The sequence below is a fragment of the Linepithema humile genome, chromosome 2, assembly GCF_040581485.1.
Source record: "Linepithema humile isolate Giens D197 chromosome 2, Lhum_UNIL_v1.0, whole genome shotgun sequence".
NCBI classification, from domain to species: Eukaryota; Metazoa; Arthropoda; class Insecta; order Hymenoptera; family Formicidae; genus Linepithema; species Linepithema humile.
Genome location: NC_090129.1, coordinates 6240511 through 6255011, shown reverse-complemented (window position 1 = coordinate 6255011; position 14501 = coordinate 6240511). Strand labels below are relative to the sequence as shown.

General features: G+C 39.7%; 1 protein-coding gene and 1 long non-coding RNA gene across 10 annotated transcripts in view; one reads left to right on the top strand and one right to left on the bottom strand.

Annotated features, from left to right (window-relative positions):
- The window catches only part of LOC105678718 (uncharacterized), a 40551-nt gene extending 31392 nt beyond the window's left edge, over nt 1-9159 (top strand). The window contains exon 3 of the long non-coding RNA XR_001101735.2: nt 9071-9159. This is a non-coding gene — a long non-coding RNA (uncharacterized lncRNA). The remainder of the gene's footprint in view (nt 1-9070) is intronic.
- Nucleotides 1-14501, bottom strand: part of LOC105678710 (cyclic nucleotide-gated channel alpha-3) — a 159970-nt gene that overhangs the window by 125013 nt on the left and 20456 nt on the right. For all 9 annotated transcript variants that reach the window (XR_010888386.1, XR_010888393.1, XR_010888390.1 and 6 more), the window contains exon 2: nt 325-1263. The gene's annotated coding sequence lies outside the window, so the exon portion shown is untranslated. The remainder of the gene's footprint in view (nt 1-324; nt 1264-14501) is intronic.

The following is a 14501-nucleotide window of genomic DNA, read 5'->3' as shown; positions in this document are numbered from 1 at the left end:
CTAAATAGACAAAGTAACGTGTAATAGTCACACAGCAAAAAATAAAAAATCGTTTGCTAAGTTTTTTTATAACAAATAAAAGAAATTCTTCCAAGTGTCTATTTCAACGTGTTAACCGATCAGCGATACTTTTACGCTCTGCGATACTTGTAGATGGGAACAAAATGCAATGATGATTTTTAAGGTTTCGAGAGATTACGAGGGTTAAAGTCTAGATGTTAAAGGTCTTCGACCTCCGGCGCACATCCCTTCACAATAGGAACCGATAAGCCGGATTGTCGCGATAAAAGAGGGAAAGTCGATGATACTCGACTGCTAACTTACCACGTGGTGATAGTTGCCCCGCAGTGGTAGCTCTGCTCTCTCCGCTGACTACGTTATACCGCCAACGGTAACGCCGCGCACAAACGCGACCGATGTCACCGAGCGTGGCACATGATCGCTCTCTCTTTCTCTCTCTTTCTCCCTCTCTCTCTCTTTCTCTCTCTCTCTCGATCCTCGGTACAATACCGATTCAGCGAGCCTCGAGTTACGCGTCTGCGTGCCCTCTGCTGCCGAACTACTCTCGCGTCTCCGGCTTGTCGCGTCACCGATTATAATTATTATTCGTGCCGATCGAGCGTTCGCGCGCACCGACGTGAAGAGCAGTGATGACGGCCGACCAATTGAGAAGGAATACGACGTCGTCGTCGCGCGACGATCGACGGCATGCTACGCGACGCCTGTCGAGCACGTCGTCGCTTTCGGCGTCGATCGCTACCACCGACACGCTAACGGCCACCGAGCGTCGCGATCGGGACGGCGGCGCCCGCGCGTTCTTCCTCGCGTACGACGATCGACGGATGTAATACGAGGCACGCGTCGCTCGCCACGCGGTCATCCGCGACCGTCCCGTCGAGCGACATGCCGCGGCGGCTACGCTCGAACCGATGGCGCGTCGTCCGGCGTGGACGCGTTCCCGCACTCCTCGCGCTTACCGCGGCACCGACGACGTACAACCACGGAGTCCGTGTCTTTCCCACGCGACCGATGAACGCCCGTGGCCCGATATCGACGCCGACAGCAAACCCTCTTTAAGGGACGGCCGGTGTGCAACAAGTGTCTCGGAGCGACGACACTCGTCTCACGTGCCGCCGCTGCGCTCTCGCCTACTCTTCTGCACGTTTAACCACTCGCAGCGATACACTCGATACTCTTCGTCCGACCCGTCGACGCCAGGAGGCTCGTTCTTGACGTGACGACGTAGGAGAGGCGCGATGATATCTGGGGAGAACAGAGAACAGAAAATGTCGATTATTCATTGACTGCCAGTTTGAGAAATAAAATGCCACGTCGAAATGTCTTCGACTTGTCATTTCAACAAATACATCGATTCGTCGGGCGCGAGCGAAGTTATTTCCCCGGGGAAGTTAGGCGGAATATCTGGTTGAGTTCTGTCTGCGAGGACTAGAGATGCCTCTTTAAGGGTTAAGCACCCGACGTTGATGGAGAAGTAATGGGCTGGAGATTAGGATGTGGCCCGTCGAAATTGCTAATATCGATTATGCCAAACCTCAAGTGTGCGGGGCGGTTCATACGTTCGTTACGCTCAGATTAATCTCCAGGGAATTAGAGTAGCAAATGGGCCGTAACGGCCTATGACATAACTCGAACGGACATTTCAAGTTGTCCTGTAGGCGAAATTTCTTTATGCAATCTCCATCACATTGTACATTCTAAATAATCATTAATACAGCGATTGTGTCGACCGTTAAAACAGTGCGATTCATTGAAACATTGATATTAGCAAAACATAGCTTAATTGATCATTTTCTTCGCGGATCAGAATGGGGGAAAAAAGTTGAAAGAATTTTAAATGAAAGATCGCGCAATTATTATTAAATTGATTTTTTTTTATATTTATTAAACGAGAGATTTTCTTCCGTGAAATCTCTTGTAACCAACTGTCTAAAGCTAAAATTTCTTAATCACTTTTTAACTGGCTTGTCGATAGACGCATACACGCTGTCGGATGACAAGATGATGGATGCGTGATCGCATTAGCTATGTACGCATTCTATAGGAAATGTATATAGGACGAGTAGGTCGAGAGTGGCTGGTGAAAGAGAAAAGAGGGTTGTGAATACGAGAACGGGGGCCAAGCAGGATTTGAATACAAAGACATTGAGCTGTCGCGTCTAGTCGGCCTGATGTATTATTTTGTCTCCTCTTATTCCCGCTTTGCGCACACAAAAAGCTACCTTGGCAGCGTGCTCAATCGTTTGACATTTCAACGTGAAAAAATACTCGTGCGATATTTCACATTAACAATGAGAGCGATTCGTTCTCGCGGAAAAGACTTGTACACACCATTCCTTCTCTTCATTCGTCACAAAGTTTGGTCGGGTTTTGACATCGATACAAATATCTTTTTCCGATTAACTAGAAGGAAAGCGACTTGGAAATAATCGAAACGTGAATTCTTACAATATTTATAGCTTTATAGCGTTTTAGCGAGACGTTTATTGAAATATCTCGTTTCTCGATAGACAACGGGCGCATTGCTTCGCGTTCTCGTAGATCGATCGATAAATAATTAGCCGGCGAGAGGCCGCGCGATGCTCGATCTTCGAGCGGCGCGTTAAATTGATTCCGCATAACGAAGAACAATGGCTGTCGCATACGGAATGAATATTAGGAGTCCTTGCACAGCATCGGATAAATTATGTAGGCAACGAGAGGGTCTCGTTTTATTGCTGGCGGGGTCGTCATGCCGCTGCAATCCGGGCGTAAACTCGACGGCTCTCTCATATGGAAATCGTGTAACTTGAAAGTATAATATGGAAAAAAATATCCATCGTCGGCGGTCTACGTTACCAGAGTACGTTTGTTTTAGCTTATAAAAATTCCGGTTGAAAATCGAAGTGTATTTATCCCGGGGAGGAGCGCTCGGGAAAGTTAACGGAGTAACGCGAGGCGCTTCGATGAATAATCCTTTGTGAAATTCATCTGCCAAAGATTATGGCGGAAGTCAGGCGAGTTCTAGTCTGCTAAATATTGTGCGCGAACCGCAATTACAGTGGCTAATTTTACGTTTCGTCGGATCGCAGACGAAACGCGCGCAAATTTAATCAGCAAATTGGAAATGAAAAGGACGTTTCCGTCCGCCAAAGTGAATAGAATTTCAGATGAAAATTAGCGGTGCGACGCAACTTGATCTAAACTAATGAAAATAAATATAAATTAATATCTGAAATCCCACCGGAGCAAGTGAGCACGCTCTCGGTGGCATCCGCGCGGAGCAATCTCATTAGTGCGTAATCTTAAATCACTTCAATGTCTCGGTTAGTGTACGCCTCTGCGCTTAATCAGAGTGGTGTGTCTGCAACGTATCGCCTCGAAACGCTTTCGTGTTCATAGCATCACAACGACGCTTGCGACACTCATCTGTTACGACGGTGCCGCGCAAGTCATACGACACCTATCACGGCACAAAATGCAGAGTATTCCAAAGTTCTTGCTCGCGAGATCCAATTGAATGCAGTCATTAATGTGTCTTACCAGCAATAAATTAATTTAGAAAACTCTCTTAACGCTTCAATTAAGTGATATTTCAAGCTATTGTATACATAATTGTTCGTGTAATCGTGTAATCTATAAACACTTGGAAAAAAATTATATTATATAAGCTAAAACAACAATTCTCTTATGACGTTGCTCAACTTATTAACAGATACAGTGGATGTAACATGATAAAGCCCGGTGGAAATCTGTCGAAACTTTTCGTCGAAATTCGCCGAAAATAAATCGGTGCACGGTGCATATTCCCGTTGAAAATACTCCACAATGAAAACGAGATATTCGTTTGCGACAACCATCATAAACTGCGCAACTTTATTTCTCCGCGTCTCCCCTGATATTTTTCGATTGCGTTTACAGCGCACACGATCGGCGTGGTTTGATCGATAGCAGAACGGTTCAACGAGATTTTCCGTATCGTAGCGTTTGATAAAAGCGCGATAATATGTGATAACGGATTTTTTTACAATCATTTTATTCATTTAGATTTTTTCATTTTGCTCTTACAGTGAAATTATAAAAAATAGAGAGATAAAAATTACATTTTGTCTGCCTGTCTAAAAAATACACATTTTGCGGATATCACAGTGATGCCGTGCAGCGGCAGAATTTGCGGGGAAGAAGTTTCAGCGCGGATATAACTTGCGCCTCGAAGGTGCATCGATCGGTCGCTCCGTACGACACTATGATGGTGTACACATTCGACGGCTGCGAATGGTCGTACGCTGTCGTCGCCGGCAATAAATGCAGGCACTGCAGTTCCTCACTTTACGATCGATGCGTCGATGTTGACGCGTTTACGTTTACGCGCGCCGCGGTTGATTGCGACGAAATGCTGCACGCCAGCGTAGCAGTAGACAAACGGATCGGTTCGGCTCGGCTTGGCGCGACCCGATTGGCCTACACATCACATACCGACGCATTAAACCAGAATCTGCGGTACGCGAAAACAGGCGGAATCGCGAAGAGCGTGAATTTACGCGCGCGCGCGAGTGTAAACGTAACGAATTTTTTACGACCTATCGATTCCACCGCTAATGGAAGTTCCACTTTTTCTCGTTCGTTAATATGTAAAAAGGATGCTGTTCGATGCATACCATTGTGTAAGCGATATTCGCGTGGGAGTTACGGTATCGATTATCGTGTATGGCAAATCACTTGCGTCGCCACGCGATCCATTTGATTATTCAAATTTGATAGCGTGTGACCGAAGCGCGAACAATTCGCGAATTGATCTCGAAGTCCGTCGCGATATTATTCTCATATTTTTGCATGAAACAGTTCCGCTTTCAGCTTGGCAATGGAAAAAAATATGACCATCGTAATAAACTGCGATTTTATTCACGCTTGGAAAGCAAGATTTTCAAATCATTATTTGAGAAAAAAATGCATTTGAAAGCAAGATGAAAAACTCCATTGCGTTATGAAAAATATCCCAACTCGTGCAAAGATTCTGTTTTTATTCGCGCAGCGTCGATTTTTGTATTAAAAGATATATTTTCATATTGAATTATATTTTCAGGAGTTATTTTAAAAATTGCATTTTAAAACTGCGAAAAATCGCGCACCGTTAGACAGCTGAAAACAAATGAAAATGGACGCAAATGTTTCACGATTCGATGAATCGCACGATGGTTACCTACAACAAAAAAAAAAGAGAAAAAAGAACACGAAAACACGTATACGGGTTACAAACGTTAACGACACATTCTGCGTGCCCACTTCGTTTGTCGGATTGATCGAGTTTGTTAAATTAAACTCGATATTTTGCGCCCAAGTTTCTCATAGGTTTTTACGCGGTCGACTCGGCTTTAGCGTGCGTGTCAAAAGTACCTTATTGCAGATTGCAAAATGGCCGAGAAAAAGGAATAAATAAAAAAGAAAAAGACAAAGAGGAAAGAAAAATAGGAGCCGCGCGAATGGAATTCCGCGAAAATCGAATGGAAACGGCCAATGAAACGAGTGAAAAGAGCGCCGACTATTCCGACGCGACGCGCCCGATGTAGTTTCCTGCTGAATGCTACTTGAAAGAGCGACTTTAACTCTTTACCTAGGAATATATCCTATGTACCCTGCGTTGTGAATATTCACGCGTCGCATGTCGCAAGATTGGGAACATTTTTTCCGGTGATGGAAAACACAATTTTCAAATACATAATGTAGCAAAAATAATAGTACGGTTATTGGTTATTTGCCGCGACTGCGTGTTATCGTTATTTTGCATTGATTTACTAGGAACTTATGTTACATATTAGAATTGCAGAATAAATTTTTATTCTGTTTGTCGATAAATTTGAGAAAACGATTTATATGTATATAACGTGTAATGATTATCAAGGGTTAAAGTTCATTTACGATTACTGTTCTTCTTTCTTTCTCAGCAAAATTAAATTTATAGAATTCAGATTCGACGGTCTCGTTGATACTTGTTGATTGCTGTGGAGTGCAGAATATTGCGTGCGAAAAAGCGACCTCGGTAAAGAGCTTTTTGTATACTCTGGAATGGCTTTGAAGTCACTAGCTTTTTTCGCGGTATTGTAGAACGAAGAAAAAGATACATCAAAATTATTAACTTCCAACCCAAAAATGAGTTTGCTGGAGGAAAATATGGTGGAACTTGCACATGACTGGCACATCTAATGACGTAGAAAAGTATATTTCAGTTATTGCAAGTTTTAGGCATTATGTAAGTTCATTTACTCGCTTGTCGAACTTACTTGCCGCGAGCTGCCCCTAATGCCATTCGATCGATTGGCCGGAAACTTCAAGAGACCTTGCATTTACGCTGCGAAGGTAGACAAAATGCATCATTCTTGGCGACGCACAAGATTTATGACTTGCCGAAAGTTCAGCAAGCGGATTCACGTCAAAACTTAAAACAAGAAGTATCTTAGGATATTCTTGTAACATCCGATTCCGAATTCTAATTACTCTTATAACGCAAATATACGAAATTTCGAGCTAATCGATCATTTTGCAAAAATAGAAACAAACTCGAATCTGATAAATCTTCGATACATCAAGATCGATTGATACACACTGATAATTCACGCGAAGACTCGACGCCTGAAATAAAGCGATATGAGCTTTAAGCTCGCGTTGCATTACTTAGAAGATTTACTAAGTCCAATGGATCGTTCGAGGTAGGTACGCGAGGCTTTACACGATGTAAGGGGATTATCGCTGCTTACGGCACCATACGGCATCATCCAGCTACTCATCCTGAGAACGAACTTATCGTCCTTCGACTTTATAGAAGAAGAGGTTTACCGAATTATCAGCGAACTTTCCGCTACCGCGGCGCGTTGTAGTTTGCGCTATTTTCGAGCGAAGAAGTGTAATTATTAATAGCGTGCTTCGCGTTGGAGAATGCTAAGTATGCTCAACCTCAATTTATTTTATTGCTCCTCTTGAGCTTTTTCGCACACCAACATCGAACACGCCTTGAACTTTCTACGGGCAAAGTTAGCTTTCTTCGGACGAGAAATTGCTTTACTTATTAAGAATAATTAGCGTTTCCACTTTGTTCTCCCGACTTTTATGTTTCCGAAACTAAATCGCAACGGTCCGTAAAAGTACAAGAACCGAAAAAAGCGCGAATGCATAGTATTTTATATTCACGGCGTATATTTTCTTAAAAATTGTACGGAATAACTCTCGCGTAACCGTCATTAAAATTACAAGCAACGGGTGCTCTTAATGGTGAAATGGGAATACGTTTGATACATATTAAACAGAATGTTCCTTCTAAAATTAGATTATAGAGGATCAGGCAACCGTTAATGCAATCGCGTTAACTTGTAGAAAAGATAAATTAATGCGATTAGATTCGAGACAACGGAAGCGTGCTAACGATAATGCTAACGCAGTGGTATAACGTAGTGGTGTGTCGTATATATATGCAACGTACGTGTATGTAAGGCCTTATATCCGCACACAGATTTGCATGAAGGCTTTCCGAGCAGATTACTGGTCATGTGGGTCGCGTTCTAAGTAGCCAACCGTTGGCCGGCTTAGCGGATTAACCTGTAAAGCTTCCGAGCTCGGGAGTTTATACGGCTGAGATGAAGCTATGACGTTTAAAGACGCATTAGCAACGTAACTGAACCTTCACTGATCCTGTCATCCTGCGAAGACCGAATAGTTTGTAAACGGCGATCGCGATCACTAATTGATAATACATTGATGACGATTTGTACCTTTCCACTCGATGTCTTCGATTTTCATCTCGCCGCAGAGAGTTGGACGCTTTTATCACAATCTGAGGGATTTTAATATAATATTTTAAAGGAAGATCTTTTATGGTGAAGAGGTCACATTATATTTCTCCTCATGTGTATCCAACACTCTGAATAAAATGGAAAAGTACCGGAACCTGTTTAATCCCATTGTACAGTTTCTACGATTAAATCCATCATGCTGGTTCTTTCGCGGCGGTAAACCTGCGACCCGAGTCCTGTTTCGCATCCCGCAAAGTAATCCCGCGGACTATAACTTGTGAGGGCAACGTACAAGGAAGCGGGAAACAAAACACACGTACATTGGCTTAAAGCGACAAAACGGAACGGTTGGTCGGTCCGAAAATAGGATCGTCCTGGTGCGCGGCTGGCGCTCCCGGTGTGCGCTTTAAATTGTCGCTCCGCCGAGCATCGGTGGTTAATTCTGCGACGTGCACCTCTGGTCGTTGAACGGGAAAATAAAGTACCGCGCGCTCGCACTCGCACTCGCCACGGAAAAACCGCATCGCCGCGGCGGCGGAAAGTGCGCGCCAATGGTCGGCGAAGGGAGGTTTACAGCACCCGGCGCTGAGCAGGCGACCTGATAATCACCAGCGCAGGCCGCCACTAGATTTCGCGCACTTTTGTGTCCGCGAGTAAATTCACATGGCCGTAAGTGAAATACGGTAATGTCTGTGAAACGCAAGGGCATGCACGCGCGCGCTTTCGCATGCTTTCACGTTTTGATGGGAAAGCTCTTTGACGCACGAAAGCCACGTAGAATACCGTGTTGGGAGACATTTAATCTTAAAAGCGACATGCAATTACATATTTTTCCACTTACGCTTGATGAGTCAGGCAGAATAGAATTACCTACTCTCGTTACGTGGATAAGTTGATTTACTTTTTTATTTATACCCATTTAGCGCAGCACTGAATTTGATTAAAAAGCACGAAGTTCAAGTGTGTTAATAATACTTCACAGCAGCACGCATAATGTGATTATTGATATAGACACGTGTCGCTTTGTTATCAAAGATTTTATATCTTTTCTACATATAAATTTACTTGAATATATTCCTTGAATCAGCATATTTTTTCAAGCAAATAATTTGAAATAAATTACTTATTGTTGTTAGTGTATTATAATAATTCTTAAATTCACACAATTCTTGGATATCTTCAAAATTTTAATAAATTTATATTACATATTTCTATTTTATTAGAATATAAATCTTTGTTTATTCGAAATGCAATTTTTTTATTGATATTACATTTTTTTTATTATATTCTAGATGGATTTGAGGTTTTATTGATCCGCACGAGGACATGTCCTCTTTAAACGAATAGGAATCGAAGAGTTTGAAGCAGATTAAAAAGGAAAAATGTAAGTACCGCTTCCAGCTCTTCATTTTATTTTGAAATATCTCTGAAATTTTGAAATATCCCTGTATTTGTAATAACTATTGCAATAATTATTTAAAACATTTTGATGTTTATATTAACAACAATCGAATGCTTAAATCTTCGATTATCGCATACGTGATATAATTTCCGATGCATATATATACACGCCGCCAATTATACCGCGATTAATATATATATGTACATATAAACCCAGTTGCGGATTGTATTTCAAATCCGCGGATATTGCACGGACACATAAGATGGCATACGTATAGTCATGTCCAAGTTATATTGCCTGTTTAGCGTGTTGAGTCGACGACGCCATAACTAGATAGATGAATTACGAGTAACCGTTTCGCGTGTGTAACTTCGCGCATTTAAATCGGTTCTTTATGCTAAAAGAGAGATGGAGTGGAACGTCTAGAAATGTCACAATGATATTTGTGAGTAATACATTTGTGTTGAAAATTTGTATAAATATGATACCAACAAGTAATGAAATCAAATCGTAAAATTTATTTCTAAAACTACGTAGTGAATAGTAAGAAAGTAGTGAAATGGTTTTCGGTATTGCCAAAAAGAAAACAATTATGATATGATTAAATTTTCATCGCTATATTATATGTATTAATATTGCGCTTCAGCTGAGATAACGTGATGTCTAGAAGTATTTCGGAAGTTCCAAGGCACAGCTCGGGTGTGCATAGTAGTAAACAAGTTATGCAGTTTAGGGTATTTAGCAATCCTCCGGGATTGTTCGAGTATGCTTCGCAACTCGCCGAAACTGTGTCGTGCGAATCAAGTTCCGTTGATTCCGTTAGCAATCTGCCTTCTGTCGATTATATTTAGTCCAGGAAATTAACAAGGTTTGGCTGTAGTAGTTGATTTTCGATATTAAACATTTATCGGCGATATACATATTCACGATTTTGCATGGCGAGTTGTAGTTTGCAAAAGCTTGATATATTTTATTAAAGTGTAAATTCCGATGAATGTAGACGTGAAACGTATTGTTTGATTTTTGCGTGGCAGAGAATACGCATACCTACATGGATCGCATGTGTTGCGTTTTTAACAAAACCATTTTATTGAAGACTTTCAATTATTCTTGGTTTCTTTTACGTATTGCCGAGTGAATAGATGAGGTTTGGCAATAGAAGACGTTAGGCAACCGCGAATAGAATTACATTTCACCAATTCGAATTTGTTCCTCTGCATCCGGATTGAAATTGAAATGGCATCCTCGGCATTCTTGCTTCGCTCTGGCGCATTCGCCTGGCAATTTGCGAACGGACCGAGAAAATGATCTCGTTGCTCGGGATATTTAGTAGCAAACGAGATCCGCTCTCGTTGTCCTGTGAGCTTCTATAGGACTCGATTCGTAATCAGGAGTTACTATGGTGACAAGAGATGTCGTCAGAGTTAACGGTTGTTGCCCAAAATTCCGAGTGACATTGGCTGCATTATTCGGTCGGGCCTTTGCGAAATCAAAAGGACGTGGATGTAGATGGATATTCGCGTAGAATGGCGCGGAATTTCGCCGCGTAGTTGCTGTAAGTTATGTATCTTTCGAATTATATCGCCGCTATATGTACGAAATGCCTGTACAACTTTTATCCTGATTAATAAGTTTGGATATTACAACAATTATTAGCAAAATAATTGCTATTAAGATAGTTAATCGGAAGATATGTTTCAACATTTACCTCGCCCTCTAATATCGAAAATCAACGCGCGCCTTAATTATGTAAACTATTTTAAGGCAGATAGTAAACATGATCGGACGAGAAAATAGATAGCTTTAACACCCTCGTTAAGGTTTGACAACCGGGCGAGAAAGCAAATTAAACTTGAAGCACTCAAGATAGTGCTCAAGGCAAGTATTTAACGGGCGAAGCGTTTACATTAACGCTACAATTTTTTTATTTCCTTTAATTGTTTTTGTTTATTGATGGAGTAAAGTGTCTGTTGTCGCGCCTTGTCATCAGATACTGTAAAGCAAGATCGATAAATATCATGATTTTGCTGCTGCACGAAAACAAGTAAGCGTAGGATACGATATGCATAGATTTCAGGAAAATTGAATTTCAAAGTAGGTTACATGAGACAAGTTTTCCAGGAGAAGCAGATATGCGCATATGCAAAGAATAAACAAAAACGAACAATCGTGCAGAAAATAACGAATCTCGCCTGACAAGCTTTCGACTTGCAATCGTAAGTTTCGCATTTCATCTCGTAACTAGACTATGCAAATCAGTTTCACGTTACCCATATTTCAATAAATTTCAATTTTAGACTTATCTTATTTTATGGCTTTTCCATTTTAATTCAAGTGAAAAATTTAAATTTATTAAGATTGATTAAACGTTATTTCGGAATTGTATGTGATTGATGATCTCATTTTGCACAATATCGTTTGTCTTAGTACTTTCGTACGCACATAGCCATAAAGTAATTTTTTTATTTTTAAGAAAAAATTACGTGTGAAATATCACGCAAAAGAAGCAATAACCGTGCTTGCGCCAAATGTATGAAATTGCTGGTAGTGCAAGAAATATGTTTCAAAATGCATTGCATAGGTACTTACGTAACTCATCATTCATCTAGATTTTACTAGAAACATTTGGTAGAAATGATTTTTACGCGGTTTATTTTTGCACAGAATTTTCAATGCAAAAATTTATTTCTGAATTTAATGATCTTAACTCTGTTATATATATATATTAATTCCTATTACATTCCCATCACATCAAATCATCATCAAATTTCCATCACATAATTCCATATATCGAAATGCAATTGTATTTATGATTGTAATATCATGATATTTATTGTAAATTATATAACGAGTTGGATTTTACGTTTTAGTGCTTTTTTCTCATAAATCTTTCATTTTGATTTTATGATACATAAAATACTTTTTTATATCCGTTATTTAGCAATAATCCAACCTAAAAAAACAGGTACGGTTTAAAATAACAATTACGCAAAGTAGAATTGTAAAAAGCATTTTGAAATTGAGAGTAATTTGTCAGGCGAAAATCGAATGACGTTTCTGGCGTTTGTTAGGAATTTTTTTCAAATTTGCGATATTATCTCCCTCTTTTTTCGCCTGAAGATAAATTATTTCTCATCGGCATCTCTTTTATTTGCGTTCGACGTTTTACACCGAAGGCGGAGCGTAGCTAGTTTGAAGATAGTGTTTCTGTATCGACCCGTACACGCAGTGTTATGCAAATACGAACACTTTCTCATGAGATGCTGCCGCGCGCATGATAAATCACGAAATTTAATCAGGATGAGGGGTCGCGGAGAATCTCGCTGATCACGCTACGTGTGCGCATAAAACGCGATCAATTAGCCTGCAAATCTCCGGCCACATAGTATATCGCGCTTTTGATGTTTTATGGTAAAAATCCTCACACCGAACGCACTTTAATCCTGATTGCGCATTAAACTAAAAATAAATTCTTTTTTTTAATAATTTTTGAATGTTTTATACTTTTGCGCTCAATTTTTAAAAATATATTTAATTTTAATAATAAAACAACGTAATATTTTGGTTATTTTGGTCTGTATATTTCAGTTTATAACTTTATTAGCGATGAGAAATAAAAATATTCCATGAATCAATGAGTGGAATGCAAACTCGATCTTTTTCCAGTTGTGAAAAGATACATTGGTCGATGTTTGCAATTTTTTTAAATTTATTTTAAAAGAAATATAAAGTCGAAATACGTATGGTATTGATTCTATATTGAATATTTTTTTGCCATTGTTAACTATTTGCTTTTTATTTTATAAATAATATATCACGAATTCAATGATTTAATTCAATTTTATGATTTTATTCACTTATTTTAATTTTATTTACCTGTTTATTTTTCTTTATAAATAACAAATTTCTGTATTGTCGAAGTACATCTCGAACACTAAATAATCTATTTTGAAGTCTATGATAAGACTTAATAAAAATTTATTAATTTGTTTACAACAGCCAAATTTAGCAATAACAAGGAGCAACAATAGTTCCTATTGTAACAGATTGAAATTTGTATATATACACATAACTTTCTGACAATATATTTTTTTACAAACTTTTACTCGATCGCGAAAGTTCAGTGTTCCGCTAGAGATATTCTGGAATTCTATTTTTTTTAGCTGTGAATTCTTTAATCAATTTGGAATCAATTTTTCTTGAATAAAAGCGTCGAAACATGTTGTGTATTAATATCAACGAAACGGACCGTCAAATGCATGGACTTTTGTTTCTCTTTTTTTTTTAGCCGAGGCAATAATCCACCTTTGATAGGGTGCGCACGCCAACTAGTACGTTAATACCTTTACATTCAAACGGAGAACGGTTTATCGCGTGGAAGCCAGCGCAATAAATAAACCGACAGTTCGTTTTGCGCCGGGCGTGCGAATGAATGGAAACGCGCGCGTTGCATGTAAAAGCAACGAATTAGAAAACTCGTAAGAAAAGTAATGGAGGTCGTCAGCGCATATAACCGTTCTGAAGAGCCGATCGTTATTGAGACGGCGGGATATATACCGCGGACGCGAGCACGCGCTTTCTTCGTCACTGTCGATACGAGAATTCAATTTCTGGTGAAGCGCAACGTGGGCTGTTCCATTGACGCGGTTGTATATTATAGTAATGCACAGACGGATGCATTTGCACGCTTTTATAAGCATATAAAAATACATCCCTGATTGTTATAAATGATCGTTGCTGTATGAAATCAGATCATTGTTATGCGAATGCACGTAATCTTAAATCCACAAAAAGATTACACGAGCGAATACTAACTTGCTAATTAGTAAATATTATACATTAGTAAATATTATACATGAGTCTGAAGAACTCGAGAGAAGAAAAAAATTTTTACATCGCGGAAATTGCTTCTCTCTCTATACACTTACTTAAGTAAATAATTTTCCCTATTTCAATTACCCGCAGTGCATTAAGAACAAAAATAAAAAAATATAAAACTCAAAATTAATTTATCAAATACATGAAAAATCATAGCAAGCGCTAGTAATAATTTTACAAGAATTTTAAGCACACTGTTAAAAACAACGTACATATTTTCTACGAATAAAAATTATTATAATATATCTAGAGAGAGAAAACAGAGAGCAAAATACGTTGCGAGATGAGCGATCTCCTTTCGATACGTAGTCGCTCCATTGCTCAAGTGTTCCGAGTTGTGAAGCCAGCATCATAAAACATTGACAATAATAAAGTTGCTGTCGAAAGTGCCGTGGAACGGCAAGCTCGATACTTTTTCGCGCGCACAAACGAGCATCGGTCTC